This window comes from Rhinoderma darwinii, chromosome 7 (assembly GCF_050947455.1).
Source record: "Rhinoderma darwinii isolate aRhiDar2 chromosome 7, aRhiDar2.hap1, whole genome shotgun sequence".
Taxonomy (NCBI): Eukaryota; Metazoa; Chordata; class Amphibia; order Anura; family Rhinodermatidae; genus Rhinoderma; species Rhinoderma darwinii.
Genome location: NC_134693.1, coordinates 32,962,078 through 32,986,310, shown reverse-complemented (window position 1 = coordinate 32,986,310; position 24,233 = coordinate 32,962,078).

Genomic DNA, 24,233 nt, shown 5'->3' with positions numbered 1-24,233 from the left:
GCACGTTCCGAGTTTTTCCAGCAAGAGGGTGCACCACCACATTATGGGTGTCAGGTCCAAGCATTCCTAGATGAACAGTTTCCTGGAAAGTGGATTGGTCGTCGTGGGCCAGTTGAATGGCCCCCTAGGTCTCCCGATCTGACCCCCTTAGACTTTTATCTTTGGGGTCATCTGAAGGCAATTGTCTATGCTGTGAAGATATGAGATGTGCAGCAACTGAAACTACGGATACTGGAAGCCTGTGCTAGCATTTCTTCTGCGATGTTGCTATCAGTGTGTGAAGAGTGGGAGAAGAGGGTTGCATTGACAATCCAACACAATGGGCAGCACTTTGAACACATTTTATAAGTGGTCAGAAACTTGTACATAACTCATGAAAGAATAAAGTACCGTTAAAACCAAGCACACCATTGTTTTTCTTGTGAAATTCTCGATAAGTTTGATGTGTCACATGACCCTCTTCCCATTGAAAAAACTAAAGTTGGATACAAAATGGCCGACTTCAAAATGGCCACCATGGTCAACACCCAGCTTGAAAAGTTTCCCCCCTCCCGTATACTAATGTGCCACAAACAGGAAGTTAATATCACCAACCATTCCCATTTTATTTAGGTGTATCCATATAAATGGCCCACCCTGTACATCGTCTACAGGCAACATCCACTAGTTCCTCTTCCTGTCCCTGCTACATCTCAGGTACCCGCAGCTGACTGTGCTTTTGGGGAATTTCTACACATTTGGCAACAGACCAGGTCCTCTATTCTACTGACAGTCGATCGCATGAAGCGAAAGGCTGATACACGAAGAAGAGAGCCGCCTCAGTTTATTCCTGGAACCAAAGTCTGGCTGTCCTCGAAGAATGTTCGCCTGAAGGTGCCCTCGTACAAATTTTCTCCCAGGTTCCTTTGACCTTTTGAGATCATGTAACAGATTAACCCTGTCTCCTATAAGCTTCAGCTGCCTCCTACGCTCAGACTCCCCAACTCCTTTCATGTGTCCCCCCTGAAACCTGTGGTTCTGAACTGCTACAGTAAAGCTCCTAGTTCTGCAGTTGCTCCCAGCGGTTCTTCTGATGTGTTCGAGGTGAAGGAGTTCCTGGACTACACGAGAATAGGAGGAAGGACTTTCTATCTAGTGGACTGGAGAGGATTTGGTCCTGAGGAGAGGTCTTGGGAGCCAGAGGAGAACCTTAATGCCCCTACCCTCATTAAAAATTCCTCTCACGCTCTGTACTCAAGAAAAGGGGGGGTACTGTAACAGTCGCAATCGCGGACCGTCGCCTCTCCTTACCTCCCGACGGCCGTGACTGCAGACCTCTCTTCTTGCCGGCATCTCCCTCCCAGGAAACGCCAGCACATGCGACCGCACCACATTCTTGGGTGTGCGTGCTCGTCCCAGGCCTTAAAGAGCCAGCACACGCATATGCAATTAATTATTCCATTATCCCCAGATCACCCTGGACTATAAAAAGGGCTCTGCCCTTCCACCCATTGCCTGAGCATTGTTGTTGTATTCCCATGTTAGTCTTAGCAAATGGTCCCTTAGTTGTATCCTGTTCCCAGTGTTCCCGTAGCCTGCTTTCTGTATCCTGTATCCCGTGCTGTGTTTGTTCCTGTGCCTTATCTAATGTTGGAGTCGTGTTGTGTCATCTGCCACGCCTGTTGTCACCTGCCACGTCTGCTGTCATCTGCCACGCCTGCTGTTATATACCACGTCAGGTATCATCCACCACGTCTGGTGTCATCTGCCATGTCAAGTTCTATCCGTGCCAAGGCCTCTGCAAATGTTTGCACGCTTACAGGTACTCTTGTGCTAAGGACTTTGCATAGACCTTATAGACTGTTATTTGGCCAACTGCCACTCCGCTACGGCAGAGCGGCCTATTGGGTCCACATACCCCTCGTGACATGCCAGATTCACTATGGGCATATATATATGTTGGCATTTATGTCGGGAGATTTTCCCAGTGTATACACCCACAGTGCACTCCAGACGTGATGTGAATTTATTTAACCAATATGGAGGACAACCTAAATACCCCTCTATAAAGAAACTAAATAGATATCAGTAGGTCATATATAATATATTATATGGGGGGAGGGCATATATTAGAAAATACCCATAACTACGGGTGACGTCAGCAGTGACTCATAACATAATCAAAATAAAAACCTAAAAATAGAGTCAAAACCATGCTTATACTGATAAAATATATATTTTTATTGGTACAAAATATAAAAAACACACACATTAAATTCAAAGATGATTACCACAGTGTGAAGCAATTGAGGCCAGACAGTTGTCAATAGTTGGATAATAAATAAACATATATATGTTTTGATAGTATCATGAGTAAGGGCGGATTTACACGAACATGATTTGCGTCCGTGCAGCCAGCGTGGTTTTCACGCGGGTCGCACAGACCTATGCAAGTCTATGGGGCAGTGCAGACTGTCCGTGAGTTTTGCGCAGTGTGAGTCCGCTGTGTAAAACTCGCGACATGTTCTATATTTCGGCGTATTTTGCGCTTCACGCACCCATTGAAGTCAATGGGTGCGTGAAAATCACGCATGCCCCACGGAAGCACTTCCGTGGGACAAGCGTTATTCGCGCAACAGCAGTAAAAGAATGAATGTAAACAGAAAAGCACCACGTGCTTTTCTGTTTACAAACATCCAAACTGAGTGTCATAATGATGGCGGCAGCGCGAAAACCACGCAGCCGTGCATCCATATGAACATGACACACGGAGCTGTCACGCTGCTGCCACACGCGCAAAATGCAGCGTTTTTTGCGCGCGCAAAACGCTCACGTTTGTGTAAATCCGCCCTAAGGCTTGGAGTAACTGCAACCACGAAAGCACATTCAGTGCTCTACATAGTGTGTGAAATATATAAACCCAGGAGACATGTAATGTGTTCTAGATAATATGCAAAGAGTCCCAGGTCTGAGTAATCATTTGAAGGCAAAGATGCCGTCAGCACCAGACCAAAACAAATGGTTATATTAAAAGTATATGTGGATATATAGTATAAGCAACTTACCCATAGATATTGTGCTGTCTGGCGTCACACACGACGTACGTTTCGGCTGAGAGCCTTCGTCTGGGGGTGATGTGAATTTAGTCTGACTGCTTTCCAGAACCAAGGGATGTCACACATTTCATTGCATTTCAATAAAAAAGAAGACAGACTAATGAGGGCTGGGAAAAAAATCAATAAAGACAATACTACGGGTAATTCACCTTGACTACGAAGTCAGTATTGTAATTGTATAGCAAATAGCATTTTGTCGGGGATTTGAATGGGGATAAGCTGCAAACACATCCCATGGACAAGAGTGGTGCTATTTCTGAAAAAAACAAAACATACACTTAGGGTATTAGGATATTTGGGTACTAAAATGAAAATATAGTGTTGGGTGCAATATGCCGTCCGTCCATAACATGCTTTGATGATTCTCTACGATAAATAAAAATGGGAAGCTCATCGTTCTGCAGCGTAAACAAGTGAGTCAAGAAAACCAAGCATGTGACTCATCCGTGATCAGTCTGGTTATTGTGTAGCTGGGCCTCCTTGATGTTAGATAGTGGCAAAACACAATTTCCTATACAGCCGGCATCATTTACTAACATTGCACTTTGCCCATAAACTACTGAACCACATTAATCAGTCAGTAATTAACTTTTGCAGCTGTTTAGAATAGGTGAGAATGGCGGCAACCTTATGCAAATGCAGCACCACTACATTGCTAGTAAATGAGCCCTAATGAGAACCATTAGCATGGAATGTCTTTATCTTTTAATGGGAATGTTTAATCAATTCATAGGACACCATACAACACAGCAGAAGGAGACACCACACGTTCAAGTAGTATTTTGTTCCTGAAAAGTGAAGGTTCGAAGGGTTAGTTAATGGGTACCAGGTTCTAGGTGCCTTCCCATGTCAAATTGCAACAACGTATACATAGGAAACATAAAACAAACAATTTATCTAAAAAACTGGTATACTTTATTAATCATTAAAAGTGACAATAATAAAATACCAAAGTACAGTTTTCCCGATTGAGTGTTCTGTATGTGAAATTAATATTTTGATATTGTCCTTTTCTAAGGTGTATGAGGGCTGCAATTAACCTCTAATGTCTGTTTTCAGACGGCAAAATTTGACTGGCCCTATTTGATTTTAATTTTCCATCCATATAAGCAGCATTAAAGCCGCTCACTTTCCTCCCAGCCCATAAATACTAATAGTAGTATCAAGAGGTAATTATTGGCTAGTTATCTGGTGGATGTGCCAACATACATAACCGGATGGACTGACCATTCGGACACTAGTGCAAGACATAAGGGCCCAGGGCCAGAGCCCTTAAAGGGGTTATCCGGAGACCTAAAATTATTCACCATTCATCTGATTACTTTGATTTTTAAATGTGTCCCGAAACTCTCAGCCAGAACCCGGTCACGTGCCAGAACTACTTTAGTTTTCTCCTATTTGATGACGCGCCGACCCAGCACCACATGACTGAAGACTGCCTCCCCTCGCATTTGTGTCGGCGTGTCATCAAGCAATGGGCCTGGCACTGTGACTACTCCTTTCCTTAGCCTGCTCCATTACTTTCTCCCTACCTTCTCGGCAAAGAGGGCTTCATAGCACTGGCAGTGGGGAATAAATAGATTTAAGGGAAAGGGGTGAGCTGAAAATCGTGCTGAGATGAGAGAAATGGATGCTGGGACTTGTAATATTTCAGCACGCACTGAAATGTGAAGTCCCGCCTCAGAAGTGGAAGACCGTGTGTGCCCCGATCTCAGGGTTCGATGAGTACCCCTAAAAGAAGTTTTACTTACTGGAAAATATAATTTAAGATAAAGGAACCTGTTAAGAATTATTTTGGGGATTTTTTTTTTCTTGAGCCACCGGATAACCTCTTTAAAGCATTACATCAAGAGCAAGGCCTGCAAAAAACAAAACAGAATTGTACATTAGAAGTGCTCCTGAAATGCATTTTAGTAACCCAAATCAATATTATCATGGCTATAGTGTATGACAAGTGTCCCTAGGCCCAGATCAATCTCAGTCTACCACTAAATGAGCCCAATGTTTTACTTGGACAAGGAACTTTCTTTTCACTTGATTTGACTAAACAGTTGTTATGTTATCATTTTCTAGTCGCTCTGACAGGTCATAAGTCTCCATTTCCACATATAATAGTTAGTCACCCAGCCTTAACCTATTTTCCTTGACTGAAACCACAGATGAACAGTACATGAAACATTCTCAGGATGGTATTACACAATATAAATGAACACCTAGCAATGCAAGACCGCCTTGAGCCATATACAGTATGTTTAGATGACAAGACCATGATACATTAAGCTTACACAAAGTTGCATCTTCCCACACCTTTGTTCACAAAACCACTTATTAGGAAACCTGTCCTATAGGTTCCTGAGACAATTGACCTGCTTCTAGCTCAGCCCGAGGCCATATTAGTAGCTGAAACACGGCTGGGAAAGGGACTCTCACAAATTGTAGGCAGTTGTCAACTCCTTCCTGCCTACCTTCCTATTATTCAGATCTTGTAGGAGATACAAAGGGTAATGATCGGGGTATTATTTGCATGACAAGGCCGAACAAGATGTCAAAACAAGGCCAAGGCTTATCTATGACTGAATAATGTTCTGCCATCAACGATAAATCTTTGATAACCTATATTGGCCTAGCTCAAGCCTATAACTCATTCAACTATCCGACCCTGACTTGGCTGATGGAGAGGGAATTGCATATGCAATAAACATGGGCATACAATATAGATGGATACTGTCATGATCTGTTGGTACGTGGACCCACTAGGCCGCACTGCCGTAGTGGAGTAGTAACTGGCCAAACAATAGTGTACCAAGTCTATACAAAGTCCAAGTCCAAGGGTACCTGTAATAGTCCAGACAGTAGCAGAGTCTTAGTCACAGATGGAACTTTGACGGTAGATGACGCCAAACATGGCGGATGGTATCAGGCGTGGCAGATGCCACCAGACGTGCAGGCATAGTAGATGGCACTTCACAACTCCAACACTAGAAAAGGCACTGGAACAAACACAGCACGGGCCACAGGTAGCAGGGCATGGGAACACTGGGAACCGGATACGACTAAGGGACCATTTGCAAGACTAACATGGGAATACACAACAACGCTCAGGCAAGGAGTGAAAGGGCAGAGCCCTTTTTATAGTCCGGGGTGATTAGGGCTGATTTGTATTATTTTTCATGTGTGTGCGCTGGCCCTTTAAGGCCAGGAACGAGCACCCTAGGGGATACTGCGGAGCGGAAGTAAGTGCTGGCGTCTCCTAGGAAGGAGATCCCGGCCAGCACTGGGGAGTCTGTGGTGGCGACTGTCGAGGGGTGAGTGGAAACGATGGGCCGTGGCCTCGGACGTTACAGATACTTACTGTATGTCACTATATTGATGTTTGCCCATGACTATGAAATGGATGGCACCAAGCCTTGGTCACTTATGAGTTGATGCCATGCTCACACATCTACCCAAGCATGCAACATAGACATTTCGAGCTTACATGGGAGCTAGAGGGATGTTGAGACCCTTGGGTATCTACAGATATGGATAATGCTAGTATATTGAATGCTGTCCATAGCTTTATGTTTTTATTACAACTTTTCTGTAGATATTTCTGTAAATGTAGGTCATCTGTACACAGTGCATTACTATTATGATAGCACTGATATACAGGTTCACTTATTTGTCCTACTTGTGGTCAGTCTGCTCTATACTTACATAGTTACATAGTTGATAAGGTTGAAAAAAGACACAGGTCCATCAAGTCCAACCTATAATCCTACCGTGTTAATCCAGAGGCAGGCAAAACCCCCATGAGGTTGATGTCAATATCCTCATTAGGGGAAAAACTTCTCCCTGACTCCAAATATGTAAATCAGGATACGGTAAATCTCTGGATCAACTTACCATCTCCAGAATCGAGTACTCATAACCTGTAATATAATGTTTTTCAAGAAAGGCATCAAGGCCCTTCTTGAACATGGACTTCATGGACCCAATTACATGACATAGTCCTTATTTAGTAGAGACCTAAAAAAAACCATTGACATCTTTGGAGTTCGGACTAAATAATTGATCATAATAGTAAATCTTTTTTAAAACAAAGCAAATTTGTGCGCCCACAATATACAATATAATCCAGAGGGTCCACCTAGGCCCATTTTTTTACCAACATATATTTGCAGTTGAATTTTTTTTTCTTTTTGATTTGTCTTTGGCATTTGTCAATTCTTACTTGTAAGTTGTGTGAGAAGAACATTTACATTAGTATGGGTTAAAAGAAGTTTGAAAAATCTCCTGCAGTAACTAAAGTTTCATTGATATTTATCACAATCATTTACCAGCAAGCAAAAATTTCACCTTTGGGCTTTTATCATCCGGAGTAAGAAGTGAAAACTGATGACTTAACCAAACAGGATAAACCAGATATTCCACAATGTAAGCAATAATTACCCCATCGCAAGGTCGTAATGACAGTCTACATAAAGTAGGAATGACCTGTAAGTATCGGAGGACATCATTAAACTAATTACGGTTTTGTAATCATTATCCGGGAACTCTGGTGTTCACATCTCCGTCCACGAAACATGAGGCATTTGTTATGTAAGAGCAGGCTACTGTCAGATGTGGACACTTGTTAATGATGTTTGGTCTATGACAGAAGTCAGTGAGATATGGCGTTGACTGATCCTGATCTTTCTGGGACACCACATTGCTGAGCAGCAGACTTTGTAACAGCTGGGATGTTCTGGGACATTCGTGTGTCACCTTCGTTTTTCCACTGGGTGGCCATGTCTGTTCATTGTGTGTGAGATACAGATGGTGTGATATCTGGGCCACGGCAAACCATTTGCCCTCCAGAAACAAACTGGCAGACGTATATGCACTACCCATACCACTACTTCCCATCCAGCTGTTCTTCCGGTTGGAAACCCATGCTAAAATCCAAAGAAATATATGTGTGTGGTGCATTGTGACTGCGGATAAGACCACATAAGGCCTCCTTTGCATTTAGTTTTACTGCAGTATGACTTGGAGATGCTGTTCTAGTAAATGTACTATGATGGAGAACTGCAACAAGGTTAAACATGTAAGAATTGCACAAGAGGTTTTTCCTCTGACGCCATGTTTTCCATTTAAATCAATGGGGGAAAAAAAAAACACAAAATGACAGTGATAGGTCACCCTGGGGCAAATTTATCAGTCTATTTACGACAATTTTCTGGTGTTGAAAAATATGGGGTTTTAATCTAGCCCCATATTTTTGAAGCCCCTACGCTTACAGGTCCGATCTGGTGTTGTTTTCTCCCAATGACAGATTCATCAGTGACTGTATTCCAAAAAAATCTCACCCACTGTCTTTCAATAACACACACATCCTGGCTCCCAGGGGTAAATATTTACCCTAGCACCCCTACCTAGTCACTAATGGTGATGACTTCATTATAGGATCTTTATGCATTAAAAAGTTAAATGTTTATTGTAGTATTGAGATAGCTCTGTCTAACATAATTGTATTATTTCGTTTTAGTTTTATACATGGCAAAGAACCCTTTGGGCTCACAGGCATAAGTTGTGAACACAGCGGCCAATTACCAAACCAACATCTCCGCACATTCAAAGATCATCTGCCCTCTGCAGCAAAAAAAAAAAAAAAGCTACACAAAACCTGACGCTAGTCCATTGTAAATGTGAATGAGGCCTTAGCGGCGATGATCATGTGTAAACCCAGCTGTAGTAGTACATAAAATCGACTAAGGGTCCTCTTACAATATGGGTCGTGAAAACAGGCGCTGATCAATCAGGTAGCTCGCTGATCGGCGCTCGTTTGTTCCTTTCACAAGGATCTATGATTGGTTATGTATGGGAATGAGTAATTGTTACTATGATCGTTCGTCCCCATACATTTCCATCATGTCGGAAAAACATCTCCCTTTTTACACAGGTAGAAGTGCTGCCGACAACGATAATATTTCATTCTGCATAAACGATACAACCAGCTGATGAATGAGCGTTGCCCTGTTTCATGTGAACACTCGTTTGCCCGATCATTGGCCCGTGTAAAAGGGCCTTTATTCTATTGCATTGGGCTACCCGGCACCAGCCAATGTCATGGACATTGCAGCTTCAAGTAATGAGGTCACAACTCCAGCCATCCCATGGAGCCAGATTAGTCCACAATGTCAGGAAGAGTAAAAGGAAATTCCTCCCTTCTGTTTTGGGAGGTATGTGAAATGTCTGTTTCCTAACAATACGGAACACACCAAATCTGGTGACAATTAAGTAAAGTGATAATTGAACTGACCCAAAAATACTTCTTGCAAATGCATTTCTGCATTCCTCCCAAATGTCCCTCGTTTAGAGACAGTCCCTACTCTTGACCCAAATACCTCTCTCTTTGCTCATGCCATGTCCTAATTTTAAATCCAATCCATCTACATAGCCTGCAGTTATGTTCTGGGTGCATATTCAAGTCTACTGTCAATGCTTCATCATCTTTAAAGCGTAACTACTTCAAAAAACTTTTGATATGTCATAGAGACATATCATAAGTTTTGATTGGTGGGGGTCTGGATGCTGGGGCGATGGTGCAGAAGCATTCAGCTGAGCCCTCTGAACCTTGGGTTGTTATCGGCTTAAGATGGCTCATACAGAATGTCTATGAACCCGTCTACAGCCTAACAAGGAGCACCATTCAAAGCCGAAAGTGCACCATCGTCTCAGCACCTGGACCCCACTGATCAAAAATGTTGATATGTCTCTATGACATATCAGAAGTTTTTGGAAAGGGTCCCATGGTAAGAGGGGGGACCCGTAGTGAACTCCCCCTGCTTCCCTTCATAGAGATAAAGCATTTTCTTGTAGTCACCATTAGGGGGAGCTCAGTGCATGGAGATTTTTGCGCCTTCCATTGAGTTCAATACTAGCTATATTATATGCATTTTATATGCACTGAGATCCCCCTAGTGGTTTCTGCAGGCAGCCAGTGTTCTGTCATCTACTTTGTGAAGAGAAGCAAGGCATCTAGAGCTATATGGGGTCAGTTGTCTGGTGTAAATTAATACTTTAAAAAAAATGAGCACCATATATATGAAGAACTTGTTTGACTTTTTCCAACATATAAGTGTTCAGACTGGTGCGGAGCTGAACTTCTTTTTTTAAAAATGTCTCCACTTTTGTATTCCAACACAAAAGTCTTGGAAAAGGTCCAATCTGGCATTTTAGCCTAAGCCAGAATCACCAACAGGGTATGCACGCTTTTACTAAATCTGTTAGACAGGAATGAGATACCGGCATACCACCTGCATGGTGCGTCAGGCTCCCCCAATGTCCAAAAACCAGAGCGTCAACCCCTATAAAGATCTGTTATGAAATTACAAGGATCATTAACTTAATAAAAAGTTATAAAATTTGTCGGAGCTCTCAGTTGGGTGGGGTGGAGCCCATACTAAGTCCTTTTATGGATGCCCTATAGGGGCGTCGAGAGCACCGGTCTTCGGGGCCCAAGCCCCGGATCTTTGGCCCGGTGACCAAAATCCCCAGCGACTGCCACATTCGGGTCGTAATTGTGACCGGAAAGCAGACCGCCCGCACCACATCTATAATATACAATAGTAACTGGGGCCTATGTAATAAAATACATGGGCCCCTGTTACTGTAGTAACGACACATACTTACCCATCTTCCTTACCGAGCGCAGCGGAAGTCCTGACGTCTTCTCGCGCCATGACGCTATGCGCCACGGACGATGTCACGCCGCTAGATTGTGTTGGGATATCCGATGCACCCGGAGCCGAAGAGGAGGGTAAGTGTAACGTTACGGTCTGCTGTTGTCCTGTATCTAAGCCTACCCTGTGGTAGGCTTAGATACAGAGTCTAACAGACAGTATCACACAGGGATATTGTATTGTATTTGTATTTTCTTTTAAAGTTTATTACTACCGCTTTAGTAATTGCCGCTGGCTGATTGTCAGAATCCATTACTAAGACGGGGCTTAGTGTTTGCCGGTGCAGAGGCTAACACTAACCCTCATTATTACCCCGGTATCCACCGCCGCCAGGCGTACTGGGAAGAGCCTAGTCCTTCATGGTTTTTGGTGCTCCTATATTTTCATATATACAGACGTTCTAATAAAGTCAAGCAAGTCACCCAGCGATCAGGGGCGTAGCTAGAGGCTCATGGGCCCCGATGCAAAAATTCTTACTGGGCCCCCCCCCCGCAAACTTCTCATGGCCGACGGTCCGCTTTCAGCTGCATTGCTGGGTCTCCTAAGTGACCCAACAATGCAGCACTAGCAGCCGGGGGCGTCACTAAGGCTGGGTTCACACACCCTATTTACGGACGTAATTAGGGCGTTTTAGCATTGAATTACGTCCGAAAATGCGGCTCAAAAGCGTTGGCAAACATCTGCCCATTCATTTAAATGGGTCTTACGATGTTCTGTGCCGACGGTCATTTTTTTTTACGCGTCGCTGTCAAAAGGCGGCGCGTAAAAAAGTGCCTGTCACTTCTTCAGACGTAAATGGAGCCGTTTTCCATGGTCTCCATGGAAAACCAGCTTCAGTTACTTCCGTAATGGACGCAGCAAAAGACGCCTCCACATGCACATTCTCCTGAAAACAGCACAGTAATTTCAGCCGTAACGGACGCTGCCGTGTGAACATACCCTCAGGGCTTAAAATGTCCGGGAAATAGCCCCAATACATATGTGTCCGCCCAAAAAAAAAGTGTGTATATGAGACAGCATAGCATATCTATAGCACTACGACCCTATAAACTATGGATAGGATTAGATACAGTGGCTGAGCAGACAGTATCACACATGATAGGATTAGATACAGTGGCTCAGAAGGCAGTATCACACATGATAGGATTAGATACACAGCTCAGCAGACAGTATCACACATGATAGGATTAGATACAGTGGCCCAGCACAGTATCACACATGATAGGATTAGATACAGTGGCTCAGCAGACAGTACCACACATGATAGGATTAGATACAGTGGCTCAGCAGACAGTACCACACATGATAGGATTAGATACAGTGGCTCAGCAGACAGTATCACACATGATAGGATTAGATACAGTGGCTCAGCAGACAGTACCACACATGATAGGATTAGATACAGTGGCTCAGCAGACAGTATCACACATGATAGGATTAGATACAGTGGCTCAGCAGACAGTATCACACATGATCGGATTAGATACAGGACTCAGCAGACAGTATCATACATGATAGGATTAGATACAGTGGCTCAGCAGACAGTATCACACATGATCGGATTAGATATAGGGCCCAGCAGACAGTATCATACATGATTGGATTAGATACACAGCTCAGCAGACTGTATCACACATGATAGGATTAGATACAGGGCCCAGCTCGCTGACATTGCGGCTCCAGCGCTGGACCCAGGATAGGTAAGAATAATAATTTTGCTTCTTTATGTGTTACTGATTATTTTTGTCTGTTTGTGTTTTTTTACAGGTTCGGTTGTTGGACTTCGGATACGAGGACTTCAATGACGGCGTTTTTTTTATTCTCAATAAAATGGTTAATGAGGGTTGTGTTTTTTTATTTCAATAAAATATTTTTTCTATGTGCTTGTATCTTTTTAAACTTTATTACTACCGCCTTAGTAATGGCCGCTGGCTGATTGACAGCCTCCATTACTAAGGCGAGGCTTAATGTTAGCCGGTGCAGAGGCTACACTAACCCCCATTATTACCCCGGTACCCACCGCCACCAGGGGTACTGGGGAGAGCCGGGTACAAACCAGTACCCGACCATCTGTAGTGACGGGCAGGCACCGGGGTGGCCGCAGGCTGGTAGTATTAGGCTGGGGAAGGCCAAAAACAGTGGCCCTCCCACCCTTGTAATGCTGCCTGCTGCTGCTGTGTTGTATCTGGCTGGTTATGAAAATTGGGGGGGACCCGACATCGTTCTTTCCAATTATTTTTTATTTTAAATGACGTGGGGTCCCTCCCATTTTCATAACCAGCCAGATACAATAAAGCAGCAGCAGGCAGCATTACCAGGATGGGAAGGGCCACTGTTTTTGACCTTTCCCCTCCTGATAATACCAGCCTGCGGCCACCCCAGTGGCCAACCATCACTACAGATGGTCAAGTACTGGATGGTACCCGGCTCTTCCCAGCACCCCTGGTGGTGGTGGGTAACGGGGTAATAATGGGGGTTAGTGTTAGCCTCTGTACCTGCTAACACTAAGCCCCGCCTTAGCAATGGATGCTGTCAATCAGCCGGCGGCCATTACTAAGGCGGTAGTAATATAGTTTAAAAAAAAAAAACAAAGACATAGAAAAAATATTTTATTGAAATAAAAAAAAAACCCACACAACCCTCATTAACCATTTTATTAATAACAAAAAAAAAGCTGTCATCGAAGCAGTCCTGGAATCCGCCGTAGTCCAACGACCGAACCTGTAAGAAAACACACAAAAAATGATTAGTAACACATGTGTGAGGGTATGTGCACACACACTAATTACGTCCGTAATTGACGGACGTATTTCGGCCGCAAGTACCGGACCGAACACAGTGCAGGGAGCCGGGCTCCTAGCATCATACTTATGTACGACGCTAGGAGTCCCTGCCTCGCTGCAGGACAACTGTCCCGTACTGAAAACATGATTACAGTATGGGACAGTTGTCCTGCAGCGAGCCAGGGACTCCTAGCATCGTACATAACTATTATGCTAGGAACCCGGCTCCCTGCACTGTGTTCGGTCCGGTACTTGCGGCCGAAATACGTCCGTCAATTACGGACATAATTAGTGTCTGTGCACATACCCTAAGGCTTAGATACAGGGCCCATGTGTGATACTGTCTGTGGGACCCTGTATCTAAGCCTACCACAAGGTAGGCTTAGATACAGGGTCCAGCAGACAGTAATCTTATACAGTATAAGATTAGTGTGTGCTGGGGCCCTGTATCTAAACCTACAGTGTGGTAGGCTTAGATACAGGGCCCAGCAGACAGGATCACGCATGGGCCATGTATCTAAGCCTACCATGTGATTGGCTTAGATACAGGGCCCAGCAGACAGGATCACACAATCTGTGATCCTGTCTCATGGGCCCCCTAAACCTGATACATCGTAGGCTTAGGGGTTGTGCAGTCCCTAAACATTGATGGCCTATGCACAGGATAGGCCATCAATAGCTGATGTGTCGCCCGGGACCCGCAAATCAGCTGTTTTGAAGGGGCCGCAGCACTCGTACGAGAGCTGCTCCCCTTCATTTCACTACTCGCTCACACTGTGAATCGCCGACACCGATTCACAGTGTGACCGGAATGAAGTGACAGGAATGAAGGGGAGGAGCTCTCGTACGAGTGCTGCGGCCCCTTCAAAACAGCTGATTGGCGGGTCCCGGGAGTCAGACCCCGCCAGTCAGGGCTAACCTTACCTTCCTCTTCGGCCGCGGCGGGAGTTCTGTCGTCTCGATGCTGTGCGCGGCGCATAGCGCTGTGACGTCATGCGCTGCGCACAGCGCTTGACGTCAGGACCTCCGCTGCGATCCGGAACCAGGAAGGTAAGTAAAGTATGTTACTATAGTAACAGGGGCCCGCGGCCCGAGTTACTATAGTAACTTTTTATTGATGTGGTGCGGGGGGCCGTGGGCCCCCCTGGCTTCGGGGCCCGGTCGCAATTGCGACCGCTGCGACCCCTATAGCTACGCCAGTGCCAGCGATGCCATCTAAAAGGAATGAAGGAATGAAACTCTGATTGTGACTAATGTGTAAAGTTGTGATGTTTTTAACCTTTCAAATCAACTTGTTGACCCTCGGTTCCTACACAAAGGCAGAAATGACTAATAATAATTTTGTGACCATTCTCAATTTTCTTTCACTGTAGTTTTGAAGGTCAGCTTTAAATTCGTTTTTTTAGTACAGACTTATCTGCATTGTGTTCATGTGATCATTTGTTGTTTGAAGGATACAGAAAATAATTGGAGAGGAGAGAATAATAGATTTCAGATTTCATATCTGAATATTTATTTTGGATAGCTACATTTATAAGAAGGCAATATCTTACATTTAACCTTAAACATAAATTAAGTGCAAGTAGAGAAATGGGTATAGATGAATTGATCGATCTGAAACAAGTGGCATTGTCTATATATAAAAAATGTTTAATACTCGAGCGACATCTAGGGGTTATCGCTGACATTTTTACACTTTAATACTTGAGCGACATCTAGTGGCTGGGACTAAATCTTCATCAAGATCTAGTACTGGATTGACAACTAGTGGTTGAGACATTCACACGACTGTGAAAAAAAATGGCCATTAAAAACATCTGTTTTTCATGGCCATTTTGCATCAGTGTGTCTCCAAATTTTCATCCATTTCCAGCCCGTCTGTCCGTTTTAATGGCAGTTTGTCATCCAGTTGGTATCTGTTTTTCATGACCGTTAAAAGAAAAGGATGGATTTAATTTGACAGGGGTTTTTGTGTCCCAACCTCTGAAAACACCACAGTGCCCATTTAGATAGTGCCGGAATATCCCTGTAGATATGCCATAGTGCCCACTGCAGATAATGCCCACATTGTGCCAGGGCCCACATAGTACCATGGTGCCCACATAGTGCCACAGTGCCCACTGCAGATAGTGCCACAGTGCCCACATATAAAGTGACATAGTGCCCACATAGTGCCACAGTGCCCATGTAGATAGCGCCAGTGTCCCCTGTAGATAGTGCCACACCCCCATATAGTGCCACAGTGCCCATGTAGATAGCGCCACAGTGTCCCCTGCAGATAGTGCCACACCCCCCATATATCACCCCCCTGTAGATAGCACCCGCCATCTAGATAGCACCACCCACCTCCCCTGTAGATAGCGCAACAGTAGCTCACTGTAGGAGCAGAATCCCTCTGGCCGGGGATTCCACTCATAGACGGAGCCCCCGACGTCTCTGTCCATATACGGATAGTCACGTCGGGAGAGCGGAATCCTCTGTCAGAGCGGGCCGGGGATTCCGCTCATAGACGAGCCCCTGAAGTTTTTGTCCATATATGGATAGTGACGCCAGGGACTTCTCCAGGAGCGGAATCCCCTGCCAGAGCGGGCCAGGGATTTTGCTCCAGAAGTTACCCCTTGACGTCACTGTTCATATATGGATAGTGACGCCGGAGACTTCTCCAGGAGCGGAATCCCCAGCCAAAGCCGGAGATTCCGCTCCTACAGGGAGCTACAGTGGCGCTATATACAGGGGGTGGGGGTTGCTATCTACAGGCAGGGGGTTGCTATCTACATGGAGGGGTGCTATCTATATGGAGGGGTGCTATCTACAAGACAGGAGTCCCCGGCCAGGGATCTTGCGATGCTCTGGCCGAGGATTCCATTGTTGAAAGTCCTGACTTCACTGTCCTTATATGGACAGTAATCTCAAGGGCTTCCCCAGGCTCAGCGCTCAAAGTAGCACTGTGTGCGGGGAGTACTTGGCCAGGATTAGTTTTTACCGGATTGTCTCTTGACGGAAACAAGGATTGTTTCTTGGAATACGGCCGGTAAAAACTCATTCATTGACTTCTATGGGAGCCGTCTGGCCGTAAAAACGGCCAAAAATAGGAAATGTCCTATTTTTTTTACATTCAATGTTCACGGGCCGTTAAAAAACGGTCGTGTGAATACACACATAAAACTTCATTGTTCTGAAAACGGCCGTGTGACGGCCGTTACAAAAAACGACCATCACATGGCTGTTTTTCACTGTCGTGTGAATGTAGTCTAAGGCCTCATGCATACGACCGTGTTCGGTCCGTGATATACGGACCGCATGTCGATCGCATTTCCCGGACCGAACACAGTTCAGGGAGCCAGGCTCCTAGCATCATAGTTCTGTATGACGCTAGGTGTCCTTGCCTCCCTGCGGAACTACTGTCCCGTACTGAAAACATGTTTCAGTACTGGACAGTATTCCCGTACATAACTATGATGCTAGGAGGCCGGCGCCCTGAACTGTGTTTGATCCGGGAAAACGCAGCCGACATGCGGTTCATATAACACGGACCGAACACGGTCATGTGCATGAGGCAATAGCTTCACCAAGCTCTAATTCTTCAGTTTTCAAAATCTCTGCTTGCAGTCATTCAATAGCAACTTTTATTGTTTACTCTTCATTTATATTAAATGTATGTCGGTCATAACTGCCGATTTTGTCAGGGCATGTGTATGATGAGAGTGCTCCCACTCTCTCCGGCAGATGTCGGAGGAGAGACGGGTCAGGCATTATATTTTAAATTGCCCAATACTTCTGTTCGTTAGTCTGAATGCGGCTTTCTCCCTTCTCCCTATTGAAAACGCATGCACAGTTGACCGTGCCGAGCGTGCATGTGTATGGGAAGTAGGGAGAAATAGCTAGTGTATGGCCAGCTTTTGGGAATAAAAATCTGTTCTGTTTAAATCATGGACACATAGGTGCACAGCTTGTTACAAGACACAGCTCCGATACCTGGACTGTAATTGTAATCAGTTCTGCACCTGTGAATCCATCACATGACCAGGACAGATTTTTATCCCCTGAGAGTAAACTATGAAGGTTCCTATTAAATGACAGCAAGCAGAGATCTTTCAAAACCAGGAGTTGATACAGAAAGTATATTGGAAAATTGTATATAATTTCATTATACAAAAAACAATTACATTTATTTGCTGAAACAGAATTCCCCTTAAATTAATTTGTTTTTATCATTTATACCTCTTTTAACTCCATAACGAGCTTTATGTACACATTTTGCACTATGTGCTATTATTTGCCAAACTGTGGGCTAGTATGGCTAGTATAGTAAACATTTCAAGTATAGTTCTGGAATAAATGTCTCCTGTTCATGCGCTCCTAACATCCATCTATAATTATGTATAGTTCACCTTTGGAGGTGGTGCATGACCTGACTAGATTCAGCTGCCTCATGGTCAAGGCCATTGGTGCCATGGCACACTTCTGTCATGCCACGCAGCAAATTACAGCAAGATAGGAAATGCAAGAGTGGTAAGACTAAATGAAGTACAGGGGAACACATGCACTCCAAGCAAAACTCAATTTTTGATGTGGGCATTGGACCGAGATGTTGACAGAGCTGTATGAAGTGACGTCATTGCGCCGGAGCTCTGTCCCAATGTCTTATAACCTGCAGAGCTAACATAGTTTCCAGCCTAGTGAATGCCAGAGCAGGAAGTGGATAGTTTTCTCCTCTGCCATAGTATTCAATTGTATCTGTGTCCTGAGGACGCAGATACAATTAAATGTGGCAGTCGCCAAAAATCTGTGGCTTAGGCCTCGGATGCCCGATGCTAGCGACGCCAATGATATATACACGTACATATACATATATATATGCACACACACACCTGTACATATACACACACACACACACACACACACACACACACACACACACACCTGTACATATATATATATATATATATATATATACACACACACATACCTGTACATATACACACACACACACACACCTGTACATATATATATATATATATATATATATATATACACACATACCTGTACACAGTCCTGCATCACTAGATTAGAGGATAGCATAGGAACGCCAACAACTAAGTGAATGATCGCTAGTAACCTGGTTACTAGCGATCATTTACCTACTTTATAAAGTAGGTGAATGAACACTAATAACTCCTAGCGCAGGGACTCCTTTGTATTTGAAGTAGTCCCCGCACTAGGTTCATTTAGTGGCACACGCACCCGAGATGCACCAAAATTCTGGGGAATATGTGGTTATCCTGCGCCCCTTAAGCAGTAACAGCTCTAAGCTGTCATTAATGAGTTTTCATCACAAGGTACCCGTAACCACACTTCATTGGTCTACTTATAAAACAGGCCAGTTACCCGGGGATATCCTGGGACCACATGATCTAAACCAACCAATGACATTTTAGAGCTGTCACTGTTTAGTTTACTGTCGTGAAGGACACTGCAGCTCTGCAGGAATGGCCGGGCAATGGGGCAGCCGCAGGCTGGTACAATTAGGGTGGGAAAGCCCAAAAAACGTGGGCCTTCCCACCCTGGTAACGCCAACGTGCTCCTGCTATGTTGTATCTGGCTGGTTATGAAAAATTAGTGAGTCCCACGTCGTTTAAAAAAATTCATGAAAATTAATAAAAAATTACTGAACCCCCCCCCATTTTTACATTTTTTCATAACCAGCCAGATACAACACAGCAGCATCCCAGTATTACCAGGATGGGAAGGACCACTGTGTTTGGGCCTTCCCAGCCTCATAATACCAGCCTGTGGCTGGCCTATTGCCCGACCGTCACTTCAGATGGTCGGGTACTGGGTAGTACCCGACTCTTCCCAGTTCCCTTGGTGGCAGTGGGTACCGGGGTAATAATGCGGAGTTAGTGTTAGCCTTTTTTACCGGCTAACACTAAGCTCTGCCATAGTAATGGATGCTGTAAATCAGACAGGGGCCATTACTTAGGCAGTAGTAATAAAATGTAAAAAAAAACGCGCACACATAGAAAATATATTTTATTGAAATAAAACAACCCACACACAACTCTCGTTAACCATTTTATTAAAAATAAAAAAAACTTCATCGAAGTAGTCCTCGAATCCGAAGTAGTCCAAAAATCACACAAAATGTCAAAAAACTTTTGACATGTTATAGTAACATGTCAGAAGTTTTGGTAGGTGGGGGTCTGAGCACTAAAACTCCTCAACCATCGCTACAACAAAGCGGCAGAATTGCTCAGGTAAGAAAAGTGCTGCTTCGTTTCTGCTCGGCTTCCTCAGAAAACCAAGCAAGTGGTGTAAGGACTTATAGACTTGAGCCCGTAAACCACTCGCTTGGCTTTCTGAGGAACGCCGAGCAGAGCCGTGCAGAAACAAAGCAGCACTGCGCTCACCTGAGCGCTTCTGATGCTTCATTTTAGCAAACGGTGAGGGGTCCCAGAGCTCGGACCCCTCACCGTTTGAAGAGATGAAGTGGCGGAGATAATTCTCCATGATCTGGTTTATCCTCTCAACTTGCCCATTGGACTGGGGGTGATAGGCTGAGGAAAATTCCAATCTCACATCCAGGGGTTTACAGAGGGCTCTCCAGAACTTTGAAGTAAACTGAACGGCCCGGTCGGACACAATGTGAAGAGGAAAGCCATGCTAGCGAAAGATGTGCTGAATCAAGAGACTCTCCAGTCGAGGAGCAGAAGGTAGGCCAGTCAGCGGGATAAAATGTGCCATCTTAGAGAACCGGTCCACCACCACCCAGACAGTGTTGCATCCTGCTGAGGGGGGAAGGTCTGTGACAAAGTCCATTGCAATGTGCTGCCAGGGGGCGTTGGGTACAGGCAGAGGTTGAAGCAGGCCGGCAGGCTTGGAGTGAGTAACTTTGTTAGAAGCACACACCATGCAAGAAGAGACAAAGTCCAGAACATCTTTAGCTAGCGTGGGCCACCAGAAGTGACGAGCAATCAGGTCTCGGGTTTTACGGACCCCAGCGTGCCCAGCTAGTTTAGAACTGTGTCCCCAGTGGAGAATTCTTCTCCTGTCTGCCAACCGAACAAAAGTCCTCCCCGGAGGGATGTCTCTAACCTGCAGACGATTAGCATTGACAATGCAGGACAGGTCTATGATAGTCTGAAGGGACTCCACCGTGTCTTCCGTTTCAAATGATCTGGACAGGGCATCGGCCCTCACATTCTTGTCCGCGGGACGGTAGTGGAGCACAAACTGGAAACGGGTGAAGAACAGCGACCACCTGGCTTGACGGGGATTCAGTCGTTGAGCAGACAGAAGGTTCTTGTGGTCGGTGAAGATCAGGATGGGGTGAGCTGCGCCCTATAGAAGATGTCTCCACTCCTCCAGAGCCAATTTGATGGCCAGTAGCTCCCGATCTCCAATAGAGTAATTGCACTCAGCAGAAGAAAAAAGTCTAGAATAGTACTAGTAGCCACATACTACTGCCTTTCCTTTGGAGCTCCTCTGCTACAGAAGTGTGCCAGCACCAACAGAGGAAGCGTCCACTTCCAGTGAGAACTGCCGAGATGAGTCAGGATTATGGAGGATCGAAGCTGAAGCTGAAGTGAAGGCTCTCTTGAGGCTAATAAATGCGGACTCTGCCTCTGGAGCCCACACCTTGGCGTTCACACCCTTCTTGGTAAGGGTAGAGATGTGAGCCATCAGAGATGAGTTTTTGAAACAAATTGCTGTTAGAAATTGGCGAATCCCAGGAACCGCTGTATGGCCCTTAGGCCTTGAGGACGTGGCCACTCCAGGACAGCTTTCACTTTCTCAGAGATGATGTAGCCCAGGAAGGGCAGAGAACTCCTCTCAAAGACGCACTTCTCCAGCTTGGCGTATAAACGATTCTCCCTTAATCGTAGTAGAACTTGACGGACGTCCCTCTGATGAGTCGTCGAATCTGGGGAGAAAATAAAAATATTATTGAGATAAACAACAACACAGACATAGGCGAGATCTCGGAAGATATAATTAACAAACTCCTGAAACACTGCGGGAGCGTTACACAGTCCGAAGGGCATCACTATTTATTCGTAGTGCCCGTCCCGGGTGTTATATGCCGTCTTCCATTCATCACCTCGGCGAATCCGGACTAGATTGTAAGCCCCCCGCAGGTCTAGCTCAGAATTTTTTTTAGCTCCTCGTATGCGATCAAACAGCTCGGATATAAGTGGCAATGGGTATTTGTTCTTGACTGTGATCTGGTTGAGACCACGGTAGTCCATGCAGGGTCGAAGGGATCCGTCCTTCTTTTTAAAAAAGAAGAATCCAGCCCCGGCCGTGGAGGAAGTCTTTCGTATGAAACCCCTCTCCAAATTCTCCTTGATATAGACTGACATGGATAGAGACTCAGGCAAGGAGAGAGGATATACTCGGCCACGGGGGAGAGAGGCATTAGGAACCAGTTCAATGGGTCAGTCATAAGTCCGATGTGGAGGCAGCGTCTCAGCCTCCCTCTTGCTGAAAACATCTGCAAACTAAGCAAACTGGGGGGGGGGGGGGTGAGTCCCACCAATGACTGAGGCACAGGAGGCTGGACAGGATGGATCTGCAACAGACAACGACCAAGGCACTTGGAGCCCCATTGGAGAACCTCTCCAGAATTCCAGTCCAGGACCGGGGCATGTGGTCGAAGCCGAGGCAGGCCCAGCAGAACAGGATTGATGGCCTTGGGCAAAACAAGGAAAGAAATCAGTTCAGAATGAAGGACTCCAACCTGGAGCTTCAACGGCTAGGTTTTAGAAACGATAGGGTCAGTCAGAGGCAGTCCATTCACCGAGTCAACAGCCAAAGGTAGTCTCCAGGGGTACTGTGGGCAACTGAAGATGATCCACTAGCTCCTTTTGGATAAAGTTTGCCGTAGACCCAGAGTCAAGATATGCAGAAACCCGATGCGTCCTCTCGCTGGATACTAGGGTCACAGGAATAGTCAACTTGGAGCAGAATGCTCTATTAGGTACCATTCCACCTAGGGTTGTCTCTCCAACCAATCATAGGCAATGGGGTCTCTGGGGACACAGACGCACAATATGGCCTCCGAGGCCGCAATACAAACAAAGTCAAGAAGTGCGTCTGCGCTGTTTCTCATGGATAGACAACTTGGCCTGGTTACTCTGCACAAGATCCTCTGGTTGGACGACTGAGGAGTATCGCTGGAAAGTAGAACCCAGCTTAGGTAGTTCTTTCTTTCGGAGAACCTCCTGGGAACATGTCAACCCGGGAGGCGAGTAGGATAAGATCGTCCAGGGTAGATGGCAGATCGCGAGCAGCCAGCTCGTCCTTAATCCCTGAAGACAGTCCCTGCCAGAATGTGGCCACCAAAGCCTCGTTGTTCCAGGTCAACTCAGCAGCCAGGATACGGAACTGAATGGCATACTCGCCCACGGAGAGGTCTCCCTGGTGTAGGGTCAGCAGGGATGCAGCAGCCAAAGAAACTCTCCCAGGTTCCTCAAAGATTGAGCGGAAGGTCCATAAGAAGCACTGCAAGTCACGGGTCTCCGGTCCCTTATGTTCCCACAGGGGATTAGCCCATGCCAGGGCTTTGCCAGTAAGGAGAGAGATGATGAAGGCGATCCTGACGTCATTCAAAGGGAAGGACCTGGCATGTAATATGGAAGAGATGAATGATCCAGTGCTGAAGATGGTTTAAAAGGGAAATGAGAGTCCCACGTTTATTGAAGAAAATCTTAAAATCGAAAGGGAGACGCAGTCCCAAGGTGCAAGTAGTCAGGGTATATACCCGAGCCTACGCGTTTCGAACGCGGTCTGCGTTCTTAATCATGGCAGGAAAGAGCTGGCATGTAGTTTGAAGTGGATCTGGCACTGATTCAAAAATCCCCTGCAGGACCTCAGATCTCCGTCATAGCGTGGAAGTAGCGGCAGGAAGCACAGGGGATTGGTACTGGTACAGACAAGAAGTGGAGCAGGAGGAACAGCAGGAATGGGTGCGGTGATGACTGTGGTTTCAGCAAGCAGCCGATGGGCTATGGCATTCACAGACAGGAGGAGTTGGTCTTGTCGTGACTGGAGATCCTCCATCTCGGTCAGCATGGCTTGTGTCGTCAAGGTCTCAGGTTGACCAGCATGGTCTATGGCCTGAGCGTACTGTCACGTAGCTGGTTTGTGGACCCACTAGGCCGTACCGCCATAGCGGGGAGGCAGCTGGCCAAACAACAGGGAACCCCAGCAATACAATGTTCCGCACAAGGGTACCTGGATAGTCCAGACAGTGGCCTCAGCTCTGGTACTGATGGAGATGGGTGCAGCAGGTAACGACAAATGTGGCGGATGACACAGGTGCCGCAGGTTGCGCCAGATGTGGCGAATTCCTCCGGACGTGGCAGATGACACAGGTTGTGGCAGAGGACACAGGACATGGCGGATCGCACAGAAGCCGCAGGTTGCGCCAGACGTGGCGAATTCCTCCGGACGTGGCAGATGTCACAGGACGTGACACTACTCCGACACTAATAGGCACAGGAACAAGAACAGCACGGGATACAGGAACAGGTAACAAGGCACAGGTAACAACTGGAACAGGAAACACTAAGGGACCATTTGCAAGACAAACTTGGGATAACTAACAACGCTCAGGCAAGGATCAGAAGGGCTGGGACCATCTTATA